Source organism: Pholcus phalangioides, unplaced genomic scaffold, assembly GCF_987345545.1.
Source record: "Pholcus phalangioides strain wild (caught in Gottingen) unplaced genomic scaffold, Ppha-v1.0 ptg000003l_1, whole genome shotgun sequence".
NCBI lineage: Eukaryota > Metazoa > Arthropoda > Arachnida > Araneae > Pholcidae > Pholcus > Pholcus phalangioides.
Genome location: NW_028301596.1, coordinates 43,531,478 through 43,548,782, shown reverse-complemented (window position 1 = coordinate 43,548,782; position 17,305 = coordinate 43,531,478). Strand labels below are relative to the sequence as shown.

The window sequence follows — 17,305 nt, the reverse complement described above, 5'->3', positions numbered from 1 at the left end:
AAGACCTCATTTCTATTATATGTAAGAAAGTACAAAAAATTCTTTCAGTATTTAATTTCTTTACCTTAACTTTCTTTTTCTTAAGAATGAACGGGGGGACGCCATTTTTTGTTTCTTTTCTCACACGCTCCGTTTACTTTGCGCTCACAAATTTTCTATATTTTTCTCTTGTACATACACTGTATTTGATTTTTCATCTCCCTTTTTTTCTTCCCGGGCTTCAATATACAAAAGAATATAATTTTTAGTCTTTTCTTCTACTGAAAAGCTTAGCTTTATTTCTGGATTTTATTTCCTTAAGAAAAAGACTCAAATATATTTTTTTTAAGGAACGAAACTAGAAGGCAATAAAGGAAACAAAATACATTTAAGGAAACAGAGACCATATATATATATATATATATATATATATATATATATATTTCTTTTTTGTGTGTTCAAAAATTTATAGCTGTAATAAAATGTTTGTTAAGTTTTTAGTAAAAACTAATTTCGTTCGTTTTTATGAAATAATATTTCAATGATTTTAAAGTGATTTATGAGTATTTATTGTTGGGGATGAAATTGCAAAGAAATGCTATTATTTTAATTTAAATAATAGCAAAATTTAAATTCTAAAATAATGAAATTTTAACAACTTGACGTAATTCATTCAATTTTCTTGGTAGAATCAGACTTTTTTTTGAATTCGTAATAGAGTATCATTGATCTAAAATTCTACGTGGTTTGTAAATGCGTACAATATTCAGTTGTTGCCATTGAGTACAAAATACCAAATTATTTGTAAGGTACAAGGGGGTTGAACGTCCATGACATATTTTAAGAATCAATAGGAAGAAAGCAATTAATTTACATAAACAAAGTGCATAGTTTCCACTAAAATGTAATTATCATGGCGTAGAGTACTTTTTTTTTTTGATGTGGTAGGTTTACGAAATGCAAATCGTAATAAAACTTCACGTTGCAGTGTTTGCGTCGCATTTCACGTCTTAAAAGCCGAGTTTTTCAAGGTACAGTGCCATCTGTGAGTGACATTTTGAACTTTTACTATTATTTATCAAAAAAAAAAACTACACCATGGTAAGTATTTTAGTTGAAACCGTTTGCAAATTTAGGTTACAAATGAAAAAAATAACGATTTTAATTATCTGAAATTTACCTTTTCTAAATTTCTTTATAGATTATAAATTTGGTGAATCATAGATTTGGTGTTAAATAATCTTTCTTTTTTCGTTTTATAGGTAAGATATTTGAAGATTTCCTGTTTATTTCCCCAGTGGTAGTCGAGATAATCATGGATCAGGTAAATTTCTAATCTAAACAATCCCGGTGTACTCATGTACAATTTAACATTCACGGCACTCGCTATGTATACAGAATTATACATGATATATAATTGGACTGAATTCTGTGTCATAACTTATGGAAACTATACATGTATGGTAACCGAAGCCAAGCCGAAGGTTATCTCTAACGATTAAATAGAGTTAATGCTGTTCATTAGTTGCGTTTTAACGTTGAAACAGAATATCTCTTCGTGCTTACATATCTTATTTATGATGCAAATACCGTATATGATCCAGATTTCCATTCCGTATGTACGCTGAGACACATGAGCGATCCTAAAGTACACGATTGGAATGAAAAGGATCAAAGCGTGGTTCATTTTGGAAGATTTAGCTAATAACAGTAATACACAGGGCTACCAGACGTCTCGTTTTCACAGGTTGTCTTACATCAAATTACCTGTATTGATGTGCCGGTCAATTTCCGAGTTGTCTCGCGAGAACACAATTTGATAAGGCCCATAGAGTTGGCGTAAAAGAATCAACCTATTAACTTGAAAAATATGCACTTGTTGTGGTGTAGGGTTTTTTAAATATAAATTATGAAAAATTGTTCAAATTTTCACTCACAGATGGCGCTAAATCACGAAAAACTCTATATACTTGACATAAAATCCGTCGTAAATAGTTCATACTTTTTCTCGTTTTTGGAGGGTTTAATGTTTATTACGATTCGCTTTATTTAAAACCGCCACATTTGAATGTGAGCACCCTCTGTAGTTCCGGTTCAGGCTACAGTTCGATATTTGCGGATTCAGTTCCATTGTGCTTAGCAACTAGCTGCAACCAAGAACGCCAAAATGCAAAGCATCTGATTTCTGGATCTGGAAAAATAAGGCTTTGCAAATAAATTTGGTCTGTTGCACCGCCCATACAAGTGTAGGTACACTATTTCCCTTTACTCTGTGCTCCTTTTATGTGTAATGTAGAACTTTTTTGTGATACAGCGCCATCTGTGAGTGAAATTTTAAACTTTTTCAAATCTATGAAAAAAAAATAACTACGCAATGATGAATGTTTTTTTGCAAACCACATTGCCTTTAATGATCAATTATATCTATTAATTTCTGAAGCGTGTCATGGACTATTCGCTTAACCTGTATTTCATTCGTAGAACGTGTAGTAAAATAAATAATATATGGCAGTAATCTATCTTAGTTTAGTTGTATTGAAATCTGTTCCCTCTGATTGTATATAGTTACAGTATTTTAAATTCTTGCTTTTCAGTGTATATCAGATCAGAGATTACAAAAAATATACCTTGAGCATTTGATGTTGAAAGTTTAAAAAGTTTCTTGGCAGTCTACCCAATCTCTAGCTGCAGTACTTGCAGAGCAATCATGTACACCGCGATATACTAATTGGAAATCATTGCATCTAATTACTACTATCAATATGATTTATCCTGAAACTGCATTGCATCCCAAGCTAATATCGTGGTACACCGCCTGAGAATCACTGTGATAGCACTGTAAAGAGGGATTAATTTCATGTCATATTACTTTAAATAGGTGAATTTCTTATTTTTACATTCTACTTTGATGTTTCTCCAACAAATCTACACCCCTGTAGCACAACGATACCGTTAGGATATCGTGCCGATACCAGTCCGACATCGAAACGTCGAATGAATACCGAATGTCGGAAATTTTTACGTGTTCGATATCGAAGGGTATAGTAAAAATGTATTTACTCAAACTCCGAAATATCTTCTTTTTTCTCTAAAATAGCTTTACTCTAATTTTTACAGCATTTCGTTTCGAAGGAGAATATCTTGTACGATAATTGGTCCCTTTTGAAATAGTCCAAATTTCTCGATGTCGGACTACGTCGACAAATGTATGCAATTTCTACGTCGAGCGATATCGGTAAAAACGTCGAACGGTATCGGAATCTGTACGTCGGTCTATATCTGTGTGCTACCGGAGCAACCTACATTCTTCCCGCGAAAAACATTTATAAATATTATTCAAACAAGAGAGAACCTAATTAAAAACATTGACGTAGTTTCCCCGAGAATTACCGCTATAAAAATGACTGCATGAGCTTTTTATATTTTTCTTAGTAGCCAATGGCCTTTCACCATAGTCTCATTTTGAGTGGGCGAATCGATACGGATCAAATGACCAACGTAGAGAGGAAAATAAATATTAAAACTTCATAGGAAAATACTATCCCTATAACATTTGAAAAATAAAATCTTAGTTTTTCATACGATAAGATTACTTTTTCTTCCTCCAATTTTCACCGAAAAGGTTTTCCGTCAACTATTTTAAGAATTAGCAGCATAACAAAAAAGAAAATCACCTAATGGAAAACTTTCTTTTCTGCGGTTAGTTTTTTGGGTGGTTACACATTTTAACGACCGGTTTTAGTTTGAACAGAGACTTCCTTCCTGATGCTTGACCAACATTTCAGCTGAGCAAACTCTCTTTCATATCAACAAGAAATATACACACTGAGTGTATCGTATCCCATTTTTCAAGCATTTTCCTGAACGACGCAGAGAAAGAACGACGATTTCTCTGTAATTTATTGAAATATTCTAGTCATTCGATTAATGTCTTCAATAATTAAGTTTTATTGTTCGACATTTTTTTGGAATTCGTAAATTTGTTGAGTGTGGTTTTCCTAATTCAATTTGAGAAGGAAAAATATATACAGTGTGTCGTGTAAGTGCTGATGCGCTCTTTATCTGATCAACCACCCGTTTCAAACGTATGACTCCAATTTGAAAAAGATGCTCAAAATACGTTTAAAAATGACCTTGTACCAGTTTTGAGAGTGAAAATACAGTGTGTAGCAAAATGAAAAATCTAAATTTTAATACCGTTTTTTTTGGCCTCTAACTTACAATTTGGAAGTTGTTGCATGTATCGCCTGAGGGAAACAGAAAGAATTCCGTTTCTAATTTCCAAGTCCAATATTCGCCAAGATATTTGAGTTCTAAAAATTGCAGAAAAGTTATGAAAAAACAGCAAAAACGAACGGACAACGCTTTTCTTTCCCCCCCCCCAAGCCCTTTATGCTGTCCTTTCCCAACTTTCCTCCGATTTTTCAATTCGTATATATCTCTGGGAATATTTCAGTTAAAAACACACGATCTCTTTTGTTGAACTTAGAAAAGATAGGGAAACAATTTTCTAATTAGAAATTAGAGGACAAAGGGGGACGGTATAAACATTTATATTTTTTTATTTTCTGAGACGATACTACTACTATTGAACAACACACACACCATCACCACGTACACATTCCTCTGCAGAATTTCTAATGAATTGGTACCTGTTGGAATGTGCGTGTACGTCAGGGCTGTCGTTTCAACTTTTCCAGAAAGGGGGGGGGGGGACAAAGAACATGTACTCAATGTATGTATATTTATACATATATCTCACTTTTAGTGTATTTTCTATAGCGGGGGGGGGGGTGCAACGGCACTCCTGACTCCCCGAATGACAGGCCTGGTGTACGTGTTGTGAACATAACGTGAAGTTTGTAAAAGTGCAATGCTTGTTATGTGTGCTGCCTCTTTCATCAATTTTTCTAACTATGAAAGAAGATCAATGGGTGAATATTAGTACCGTTGTAGGCCTGTTGCTCTCAGTGGCGAGATTTTTTAAAGGGGGGATCGATTCGCATTCACTCCCCGAAGTTGGGAACCATTTTGTGACACTGTATTTTCACTCTCAAAACTGGTGGAGAGTATTTTTTCAAAGCATTTTGAGCATTTTTTAAATTGAAACCACACCTCTACGACAAATGGTTGATGAGATTAGGGCCGCATTAGCACTTTTAGGCCACCCTGTATAGTATGATTTACAATTTTTTTTCCCTGCATTACAAGTAGCGGACACGTAGTAATTAGTTATACAGGCTGCCCCAAACTGTTTGCACAGCAAATATCTCTGCAATCGTTGACTTTAGAAACAAACTTTCAATTAAAAAAAAAATTCGAGTGACGAAAAAATAGTTTGGAGTTAATTAAAAAATCTCAAAATTTGTTTGAGGGTCTTATACATAAAAAAAATTATTTAACTCTTTATACAGCCTCTGTGTAAAGCAACTTCCAATTATTGGAATGCAGATCCTGGTCTTTTTCCTTTTTCTTTTTCGGCCGTTCATCTCCCAGGCTCTATCAAAAAATGCCAACTTTAGCTATTGGTCCGGTTAAGTGAGGGGCTGAGTGGTGTCGATGCTTTATTATCTATGATTTAGGGGATGAATATATCTATTATTATCAACGTGAGAAACAAAACAAAATATTACATAATAAATTATAAACAAATAAACACACACAGCACAGTTCTGTCAGCCAAGTCCTCTGCTTTTTTAAACGTGTGAGGCTGACTGTTGTTTCAGCCACAGTCTCTCTGATCGCCTTGGGATCGTCTTCTCTCTAAAAAGTCATTTGCAAAAAAAAAAAATCATATTTTTAAATAGAATATTTATCGAGATACCAAATATATAAAATGACTGTTTTGGCAACCTATCACTTTGCTGACGAGTTTTGATCGCTTAAAACTTGCCTTATTTTGGGACTAGACGCAGAATGAACTCAATCATTTTATTTATTTTTTATTCGCAATAAATACATTAGTGGCAATTATGGAATTTTAACAACTTTGAATTTAATTTACGTTTCGCAATCCGTGAAACACGCCCTCAATCATTGGCAATAAAAATGCTGAAAATTTTCAAAAAGTCAAAGTACTCTGCATGCCCGTTAATATTGCACTTAAAAATTTCAATTTTTTTGCAAATGACTTCTCAGAGCCGTATTTGAATTTTCGAAGTTAATCGGCTCGCATTCACGCCTCGAAGTTGAGAGCCATAAAAAAAAAATTTAGCCGACCACCAGAGTCTGGGAATCACTGGATAGGCAATCATCAATATCAGCAGTGACGCCTTTGACAAAAGCTTCTCCTAGGAGCCGCAACGCACACTTTGAGAAACACTAGGATGAAATAAGGAACCTTTAGGCCAATAAAGAACTAAATGTTGTTGATAATGGCTTTTTCTCACAATTATCATTTAAATCGAACAAAATTCGGTCGAAAATTATTTACATCATTTCTTTAATCGATAAATTGATGTATGTACACATTCTCAGCCCATGCGTATCTTTGAATACACTCATTAGAAATTCATTCTATTTATTACCGATATACGGGAGTTTCACTTTATCATTGAAATATTGTGCATTTTCTGGTAGCAAATACATTTCTGACATGCATTTCCAGAGAATTAAGTTTTGAATAAAGTATGCGTGCTGTATAGTCTATGTCATAGTTAAATAGTAATTCAGCCTGGTGGTTTCAGATCTCAAGAACATGAACAGAAACGATGTGCGAACACAAGGAAACTCGATAATTGCCCAAGTGACGCTTTGATCTATATGCTCGGTAAATTTTCCCCGCTATTCCCGCAACAAAACCTGCGTTTGCTCCCAGCGATGGGATGGCAGCAGAGCCGAAGTAGTAGTAACTTAAGCCTCTTCTCCGAAGATATCTCTAAGGAAATATTTTATGTTGCGCTATCATCACGAGAAAGCAAGCAGAGGAGAAAGAGAGAGCCGACCGAAAACCTTCCCGACAAAACGCCCGCAATTTATCGAAAGGGGCTTATCTCGACTTCTAAACCGTAACGTTATAGGGCCATGGCGATTCCTTTCCAACCATCTTGGGAAGGATAAGTTATAATAACGAGATTTTCCTCTGGAGCTCGAAAAATAGAGAAGAAAAGATTCACGGAAGCGTATAACGAGTTGTTTGATCACCTTGAGTGCGTGAGGGTAGTTTGGGAGAGAGAGAGACAGAGAGAAGAGCTAGAGAAGACTACACTTCTACACACTACACTACTTTGTCCACCTCACCTCAGCCAACCAACAGCCCATGGCAGGTAGGCCTGTCCAGTCTATGGATTTCGAAACACAGCCTGGAGCGACACACCTGTTTTAAGTTCGACGGCATCAACGTACGCACTTCTACTACTTCGGCGGTTCCACGCTTGGTATGATGTGCGACGAGCCAGGGGCTTCTTCTGCGTATGGATGGACCAGTTTTGGATCTTGTTGTTCGTATACTAAATGTACGTGCGTGCATATGCAGATTTCTCTTAATGTAACCTCCATATCATGCCCTACTTTCGGACATCTATTGTATTCCGAGAAAGATCTATTTATCTGATTTGATGCTTTTACTTTTTGTTGTCTGTAGTGTTTTGAATATCATCGAGAGAAAAAAAAAAAGGATGCTTCCCACGAACGAGATCAGTTTCTTAGAAAAGATTTAAGATAATGTAATTTTCTTACTATTAGACGGCAATAAACTTTTTATATAATAAATTTATTAATAAAAACATACAAGTATATGATCTGAGATTGATGTTAGGTCAACCTGAAAATTTTTTTTTGAAATTATTTGAGAAGAAAAACGTTTAAGATTAGATTTCTATATAATGTTTAGAGTTTACTTCTTTTCTTTCGCGCCTTTGACAAAAGCTTCTCCTAGGAGCCGCAACGCACACTTTGAGAAACACTAGGATGAAATAAGGAACCTTTAGGCCAATAAAGAACTAAGCTCTTTTCCAGGTTTTTTTCGCAATTCTATTTTATAGAATTTAGTTGCCTAATTATTTTCCTTGGCCCGCTAATTATTTCTCCCATTTATTTAGTTTTTTTTTTTCGGGCCTTTAATTATTTCGTCAGTTTATTCATGTTTTTTTGGTGGGTCGCAAATCAATTCTTCCGATTCGCAGGGGGGGGGGGAGTCCATAGAATTGTTCAACCACTTTCACTGGTCCGAGGCTTCAAAAAAAGGTTGGAGGACACTGCTCTGTACCAGTGTTTCTCAACGTTTTCCTAGTCCATGGCCCCCTTTAGATCGTATTTTCTTCTTATGCCCATCCCCGTCTTATTCAGGGCCCTAGCCTCATCTAAGAGTGAGACCCTTTCTACTTATTGAATTGAATTTAATCAAAACTAAATTTATAAAATAAACTAATAAACAAAAATTATTATTTTTTTATAATTAAGATCGATCTCTGGAATCCTTAGCCAAACAAGGATGCAAGTGGGGAGGGGGGGATATTCCTTCCAAAAGCCCAATTGTATGGGAAAAATAGAGTTCAGAGCGCTAGAGTTCAGTGAGCTTCTTTCTCGGGGGGGGGGGGGGGGGGTATGCATGACTGTCACAATATCGTGGATCACTGAGAAGAGTGGTGTTCTGGGGAGGGGGTCCCCCATACTTAGCTAGATAGTATTATCATACATATTTACTCACATTTCAAAATCATAATACCCATGGCCCCCACATAGGGGGGGCTGACAGGGCTCTAGCCCTGGGGCCCGGGATGGTTATCACCATTTTTTTTACTTTTTTACGCTATAAATTAACAACAGAAAGGGCCGTTAAAAGTCTGACCGAGGGGCCCGCAAAAGATCCCAGGCTAGGGGCCCCGCTACAGGATGTGGGGGCCCATGATAATACCAGATCTCATCATGAAGCCCCCCCCCCCCCGTTCACATGGGCCCGTGGATTAAAATGGCGCTAGTTCTGTGGACAGCTCTTCTGCATTCTGAAGTAGTCACACATGTTCCCACTATAGGTTCTTTGCCGCTGTGGTGGTCGAGTGGTTATAGTGCCGGACTCGTGATGCGAGGATCCGGGTTCGAACCCCACAGTGGTGGTCGGCTGAAGTTGGTTTTCTGTGGTTCCCAACTTCAAGGCGCAAATGCGAGCCGATCTCCCCGTTAAAAAGTCTCGCCACAGAGACCAACAGTCCTACAACGGTAAATCATTCAACCATAACACTTCACTCATAGTTAGTAAAACTGGGGGCAGATGACAGCACTACACATAACAAGCATTACACAGAAACAAACTTTACGTCAGGTTGCACTACACGTACACGCACATTCCCGCATGTACCGATTCGTTGGGTGGTTCCGCCGGGGGGGGGGTGCATGTGTGGTGTAGCAGTAGTAGGTAGGGGCTCGGGGATCTATGATGTTCTTAAGTCAGCCACCTCGTTGTGCAATTTGCCTGTTGTGGCGTTGTATTTGTATTTATATGTCACTTGAAAGTACACTTATTATTACACATATTCACTTTCTTATTTCTCCACAGCTCTTTGTACCCCCTCCCCCCTTTACCACTTGTTGTGGCTCCCCTTTCATCTGATGTCTTCCCTTTCACCTGTGGTCCCCTTAGAATAGCCCAGGACCGCAGGGGGGGGGGCTGCTGCCCATATGGCCCCTCAGGTTGAGAACCACTTTTGAATTTGGTAGAACTGTCTACAGAATTCTACTAAATTAAAAACTTCATGAAACTGTCAAGCTTTATTGATTCACTTGAAGCATCATCTCCATAACCGTCACAAATATTTATAAAAGTACGAGCAACGATGTCTCCATTCGTTTCGATTTATGATATCGAGTTCCTAAAATAAAACTCTTGTCTTACCATATTGCGAAAATATTCAAAACACACCATCTACGATAAAAATCATTATGGGAATTTCATTAGACATTTCACCTTCCTCGTGTTACCACTAAAATCTTAATTGCAACCGTCTCACCGACATTGACGAAATATCTCGCCTTCATTAAAAGTTTCATTTCTGTTCACACTAATACGGAGGCAGCTTTTGCATCGCTCGAAAAAAAAGTGAGAAGGAAATACTGTACGTACGTACCTACTGAAAGAAAAGACCACATTTGGCATGCCCATTAGACAAATATGTTTTTAACACAAAACATTCAACGTCCGAAATCATATCAAGCAAAAATAAACTAGTTGCGATTAGTGATATCTGCTATGCCGGGGAAAGGGATGTAGGCAAAGGTTGGCGAACTTCTTTCTGTTCGCGGGCCAACATAATGGTCAGCTATAGAGTCGCGGGTCGCATCTGTGGTGCAACTTCGGTGTATAAGCCGCTCCATTCTTAATTGAATTAATTAGTTAGTTATTAGATTAATTTCGTCACTAGAAATAAGAAGTTTGAAAGCAGTTTGTTAATCACGAAATCTGCTGTTGGAACCGATAGTTCAAATAATCACCACAAATTTATTTTTTCACGGTACTTTTACCTTGTCGCGGGCCGCACGAAATCACTTCACGTGCCAGGTGTTGGTCACCCCTGATATAGACACAGCAGCAGCTCCCTGAAACACGCACCTACAAAAATACAAACACGCTCAGAACTTTCGAGACCACATAATAACAGATAGGTCTGTTTCGAATATACCTTCTCCAGAAATCATCATAATTCACGGAACATTCATAATCAATATCACGAGATTCATAATTCACGGAACTTGAATTCTTCAAGTAGATAGACATTCTAATTTGAACGGTTATATTAAGGTGAAACGAAAGACAAAAAAACTTGGTGACAGCGAAGGAGAACAAGCAGTCATGGTGTGCGGTTGTCGTGGGTAAAAGGGGTCTCCGGGTATACCATGGACTGCAGAAACCTCTCTCTTTCTCTCTCTCACTCACTTTCACAGACTTCAATGAAACAATGTCCAAGAGATGCGCCTGGCATCTCTCTGGAACTGGAACTATTCCAATTACTGCCTCCACGATCTGTCCGGGGAATCAAAAGAGAAGGAGGGAATAGAGATTGTGTGTGTGAGAGAGAGAGAGATTCCCAACCGCGTTGATTAAAACGTTCCGGTGTTGGACACCACTAAGAACTCGGGGTTAGGGCTATTGCCGTTTTGTAGGTGCAGTCAGTGGTGTGGGGCAAAGTCAGTAGTAGTAGTAGTAGTAGTAGTAGTGGTGGTGGTAGCCTCCGTGTCCGCGAGGTCTCTATATATTACGCTTTTCTCTTCGAAACGCCGTAGAAAAGCCTCTCTTCGAAAGTTCGTCCGCCTGGAAATGACTACCAAAGGATGGACATGGAGTGTGTGTGTGTGTGTGGAATCTCAATACTATGAGAGTTCGAAGGTGGGGGTGGTGTTAAGAACAAAAGCTTTTCGGATGGAATTCACGGGGTAGAGACGTTACATTCACCAGCAGCAGTAGTAGTAGTAGTTGCTGTACGTAGGACGTTTATATGAGAATGGTGAGGTTAGATTTCGGCTTGTGAGTTATTGCGAGAGGAGATTGCTAGGCTGGCAGTTTCTTGCTCCAGTAAGCGTAAAGACAGGTTAAAGGGTTCAATTATATATACGGATGCTGGAAATGTAAGTATCGTTCGTATCTGTGAGGAATTCGATGGAGGATCTTTCGTTCGTCATCATCGCATGAAAGAATGATATACGTCACTGGTATAAGCGTTGTACGCGGTGGTCAGATAAGGCAGTAAAAAAGTACTGTATATTTATCGTTCTGTGAATGATAACGTAAGACTGATATGTCCAAAAAGCAATAAAATATGTACAAACATCACATTGTTTTTTATCATTCGGTAAAATTATCATTTCATATTCATTATGGCAACTTTGTGAAAGGTTTGACTGCAATTCTCATGTCAGACTACATTGATTTTTTGATAATTTTTCCGAAAGATCTACTTATTAATTTTTCAAATCAACGTAAAATTATTTGTGTCTGCTTTCTTATACATATATATATATAATTTGTAGAATCCTAATAAATTCTACAAATTTAGAAAACATTTTCCCAAAAACGGGAAAGTATCCTAAAAATTAAAAAAACAATTCTTCTATGTAACGGAAATTCTCAAAAATGCTCATCGTACGACGAAAATTCTCCAGTAAAATCTTCTGTAAGAAAAACTCGATGAAAATTTTCTGAAATATTTGGAAAAAAAATCCTAAATTGAAATAAAGTAATTTGAATTAAAAGTTCTCAAAATATAATGAAAAAAAAAATTTCTTGCGAAAAAGAAAATTCCCAGTATGAAAGAAAATCCTAAAAAATATAAAAAATGAAAGAAAAACATAAAAACAATTATAAATTGTAAAATAGCGAAAAATATTTAAAAAAATTCCAAAAAAAATCCTAAATTAAACAAAAAAGTGTTACGAATCGAAAAATTTCGAGAAAAAAATTGAAACTAAATTACTAATATTAAAAAAAAAAAAAAAATTAAACTCGCAATAATTTCACAATCCCTAATACCGAACGAAACACTCAAAATGGAAAACAAGGCACAAGTAAAACTCTCTCGATACGTATAAAACGGAAAAGTTCCCCCCCCAAAAAACAATTTATCTGAAACAAAATTAAATGTAAAAATTAATCAATACTCACGTTTAATTTAAACATTCATACCCGATTTAAAAAAAAACAAAACGAATCAATCATTAAATTAATTAAAATTCCAAATTCAAACGAAACAATTTAAATCAACCCTTTTCTTCCATTAACAAAAAGAAAAACCTCAGAAACTAAGAAACCATTATGCTAATTAGAATATTTAAATTCAATCGATTTTTTTCTTTCGATGTTGTTGTTAAGAAAACGTGTTCATCGGTCACAAAGAATAAGAAAAATATCGAAAGAAAGTCCAAGTTTCCGTGCAAGAAAGATATATAACAGCGAGGGGTTGAAATATTTTCCATGTCTTTCTTCTTTCTTTTCTTTTTAAGACAAGAAGAAAGATTGTTTCTTCTGATTGAAAACGTGTTCTCAGTGGGTCCAAGAAAGGAAGAAGAAGAACAGTGTTGAGAAGAAGCAAAATAAATATATAAGAAAAGAGAAGAAAATTTTTTTTATATATATATATTTCAAATACTAAGAAAACATAAGGTCGTTGAACGGATGATTTTTGTGATGTGTACGTAGTACCTAAGTAAAATATAAGATCTAGAAAAGGAAAGAAGAAAATTCTTCTTATATAAGGATTTCTTGCTTTCTTCAATGTAGTAGTAGTAGTAGTAATATATAGTAGTAAATTTCTTATTTTATTTTTTTTTAGACGAACACGTGACTGTAATATCGATTATAAGGAGAAAACTATAATCGTTTTTTTAATAATAAATTTCCTATAATAACTTTTTTTTTTTCTGTTTTAATTTCAAGATGGGTAATAAATTCACTTATTTATTTATTTATACGATATTGTTGGCCCTGGGGGCCTATACGAGAGGATGAGATTGAAAATGACAAAGATATTGTTTGATATTCGACAAAAAAACTAGCACAAATACAACGCCACGACAGGCAAAATGCCCAACGAGGTGGCTGAGGAAAAGATGCCCATAAAAATATGGATGTCATATATTTCAAAAATACAGCAATACAATTAAAAATGCAATTAACAATAATTATAAACAATATATATGTAGTGACAGTGGGGATTCAACAACAGAGCTTGGTAGTTTTTTTCCATTCACCAATGAATGGTATGAGGAAAGAAGCTGTGTTTAAAGCAGTCAGTGGAAGCAAAAGTATGCTAGGGGAATGGTCGAGTCTTCTAGAGATGTAGGGTGGTTTGGCTAAGATACCAGAGGTATCTATGTTGAATTGACCATGCGAAATTTTATATAACAATGAGAGTATACTAACAAGAGTAGAGAGAGGGAGTAGATGAAGTTCGTTTTTGAGTTCGGACGCGGAAACGAAAGATGACCAGCAGTCGTGAGGAAATCGGGTGGATTTATTTTGGATTGATTCGAGTTTGTCTATATTACTGGAGGTGTAGGGGTCCAGATTTCAGTGGCGTAGGAAAGAACGGGGGAGATATAAGTTTGTTAACACAGAGAAGTTTGATATCCCGAGTAGAGTGTTTAAGGTTGCAGTGGAGGAAGAAAAGTTTGTTAAGACACTTCTGGTAAGGGTAGTCAACATGTTTGTTCCAACGTAGGTCGGCTGAGGTTATAACACCGAGGTATTTGATTTGAGAAACTTCGGATAACGTTAAATTATTAATGGAGTATGAGTATTCACGAGAATGATACTGTACTACATATTTTTGATAAATACGCTATCCTTTGCTGGTATAAAATTTTTACATATCTCTAATACTTAATTTTTTTTAAAAATTTCAAAAAAATGCATTAAAAACAGCTTGCACGCATGATAAATGACACGACATCAATGCAACCATACAATGTCGAAATTAAAATGAAGAAAATGGTTCATTACGTAAAATGAACTATAAGATTTCAGATCTATTCATAAATATTTGATTTATAAAAAATAATTTTTTTTTGAATTTGTGAAAAATTAAATTTTAAATAAGAATGAGTATTAATGCAATTTCAATCTTTTAGTTAATTTTAAGAAAAATTAACCGTTTTTTTCCCATTTTCATTTCATTATTGTATGGTTACATTGAAGTCATGTTATTTTATCATACGCACAAGCAGTTTTTAATGGATTTTTTTTTGGAAACTCTTAAAAATTAAGTATTAAAGATATGTAAAATTTTTTCCCAGCATGGGATAGCATTTTAATCAAAAATATGTGAAAAAATTCTAATAAATCAATGATTATATATATATATATATATATATATATATATATATATATATATACATAGGTGTACGCAGAATTTTCTCGAGGGGGTTTCAGATTTTTTTCCTTCTGGGGGGGGGGGGGTTTACTTTTTTTCCTGCAAAATAACACCGTAATTTCGGGGGGGGGGTTAGAACCCCGAACCACCCCCTCCTCTCCCCTCACGTACGCCAATGTATATATATAGTATTTTTAGTGATATTTTAACTTTCCCCATGTTAAGAGGTATGTATAACCCCGTACATGCTCAAATTTCTTTTTCCCCCCTCGAGCTGATAATTTTTCCCTTAGTTGATGACATGTATAGGAAGCCTGAAAAGTCATTTAAAATATTCTATCTCGAATTGTATTGATTATTCGGCCGTATTGATAAAGAGGCCGTATTGAGCCTCAAAAATCGCCTTCAATAAATGCATTGAAGTAACGCTGTTTTTCAAATATATAAATAAATAACTACCTTCACATTGTGATTCAAACTATGGTAAGAAAAAAAAAATAATAATCGGGTAGCAAATTATATAAGGTAAAAAAAGAAAAGAAATGCAAACAAAACATTTCTGCAAATCATGGAAATCACGGCCACGCGTGGCCTCTACAACAAACAAAGAGGCTGTCGATAATTAAGTCATTACATATTTATCAGCCTATTCAAATTATAAAATGGGGAAGATAATTGACTTAGCTTATGTGTGTGTGCAAAGTCGGGCTCGTTTATAACGAACACGGATATTACGAATTTTTACATATAACTACGTTTCCGAGTTTTCGTTATAATTCATTTACGAACATAGCTTACCAATCCGGTACGGATACAACGAAATTTTTCTTATAACGGATATTTTGCTTCGTTTTTTTTCTTCCGACTTCGTTATGAGCGGGTCCAACTGTTATTTTCGACCCGTTCCTGCTGCAATCTTCTCAGTATCTAGTGAATGTCACACTTTAACATAGCGAAATCACATCCAAAATATAGTGTATCCCGCTTACAACGTTTTTCAAAAAACAGTCTTGGGGGGGGGGAAAAAACCGTTGTAAGCGGAAACTGCTAGAAATCTCAATGAGTATTGCCAAGAGTTGGGACCACGAAAATGAGTCGTAATAAGCGGGGAAAAATTCTTGTAAGTGGGTACCGTACGTTCAATTGAAATATCTACCCTTCCGAATGTTGTCTTGTGTAAAAGAAAAATGTTGTATTTATTCCAAAACTAACAATTCAATTCTTTATTATATTTCGTACCACACCTTGGTTCAGAGGAAGGGTACTATAAGTACTGTGCACACATTTAGAGAATAGGGCCTCCTTCCGCCCCCGGACACCAAACACACACTCACGCACGCGCGTACTCCTGTCTGGATTATATAGCAGCTGTTTAACCCATGGCGCGCGATGCCCTTGACAGGTGCTTTGAGTTATCTCTTTTGGAGTGCAAAAGAAGATTTTGGGGGGTACAATCAGCACAATGCAAAGGGGGGGGGGCTGCCCAGTATGTACAGGACCTGCATAGGGGCGGATACAGGAACATACCTTCCTCTCGGGAAAGAAGACACTTCGTCGACGGCCCCCTTCCTATCATCTGGAGCCAGTTTTCTTGATGCCTGACATGTGCGTCTAGGGAACCAGCCGTATTTCTCAACTGGTTCTTGCACAGGAAGGAGGTCGCCTTTCGTACTTTCTTTGTACTGTGTGTGGTGCTGTACTCACCTATTTATTTTTATTCGGTTCAGTGTTGTGTGCGTGAGTGTCGGTGCCGTATTTTTTGTACAGTCCGTCCAGGTTTTTGGATACCTAAATTTTTGATTGATCGGTGAGTTCCATTACTCATTTATTTATAGTTAAGTTAAATCGATTGTTAGATTGTTAATTTCGTAAAGGTTACTGAAAGTCAGGGTTGGGTTTTTGCCGGCGAAAATTATTTTTGCTGGTACAAAGTGGCAACCATTCATGTTTATGAACTTGCCCTTTGTTCTAATTTAGAGGGAAACAGCTGATTGCAGAGGTAAATAGAATAGTTTTAAATATTTCATCTCTTTTAGTTGATTCTCAGAACTTGCTTCATGAAAGTAAAAGTTCAAATTTTGAATTCTTTTAATTTTTGCCACTGCCAAAAATATGGCAGAAAATGGCAATTACATGGTTTTTACCTCTATGGCAAAAAAACTTTGCCGACCCTACTGAAAGTATTCGAAGTTAAAATAGAGTATTTTAGTGCAAGGCCGTCTTATAAGAGCATCATGAGCCCCCGGGATAAATGATTTTTCTGAGGCCCTACTACCTGGTAAATTCTAAAAAATTTCAACCAGATCTCATTTTTGTTGGGGGGGGGGGGGTGGCGGATCCTATCTCTTAAGGCCCATGCGTTAAGACGCCACTGCTTCACCGTGTAATTAACTGTGTATATAGTTTTTAGAATTGCCTTTTTAATTGGGTTGCCGTGTTTTAGAAATAGATGACACCGATATTTGTTTTATGGCCCCCCCTCCCTCCAAAGTAACACTCCTATAAAGCAGTGTTTCTCAAAAAGGGCATCG

At 36.3% G+C, this 17,305-nt stretch overlaps 1 protein-coding gene across 8 annotated transcripts in view; it reads left to right on the top strand.

Annotated features, from left to right (window-relative positions):
* LOC149088641 (semaphorin-1A-like) overlaps positions 1-17,305 on the top strand; it is a 312,700-nt gene that overhangs the window by 107,719 nt on the left and 187,676 nt on the right. Inside the window, exon 3 of one of the 8 annotated variants that reach the window (XM_089248417.1) lies at positions 1,242-1,303. The exons of 5 other annotated variants lie outside the window; for them this stretch is intronic. The gene's annotated coding sequence lies outside the window, so the exon portion shown is untranslated. Of the gene's footprint in view, positions 1-1,241; positions 1,304-16,282; positions 16,582-17,305 lie in introns of those variants that run through there. 2 more of the 8 variants (XM_089248408.1, XM_089248448.1) reach the window with 2 other exon arrangements.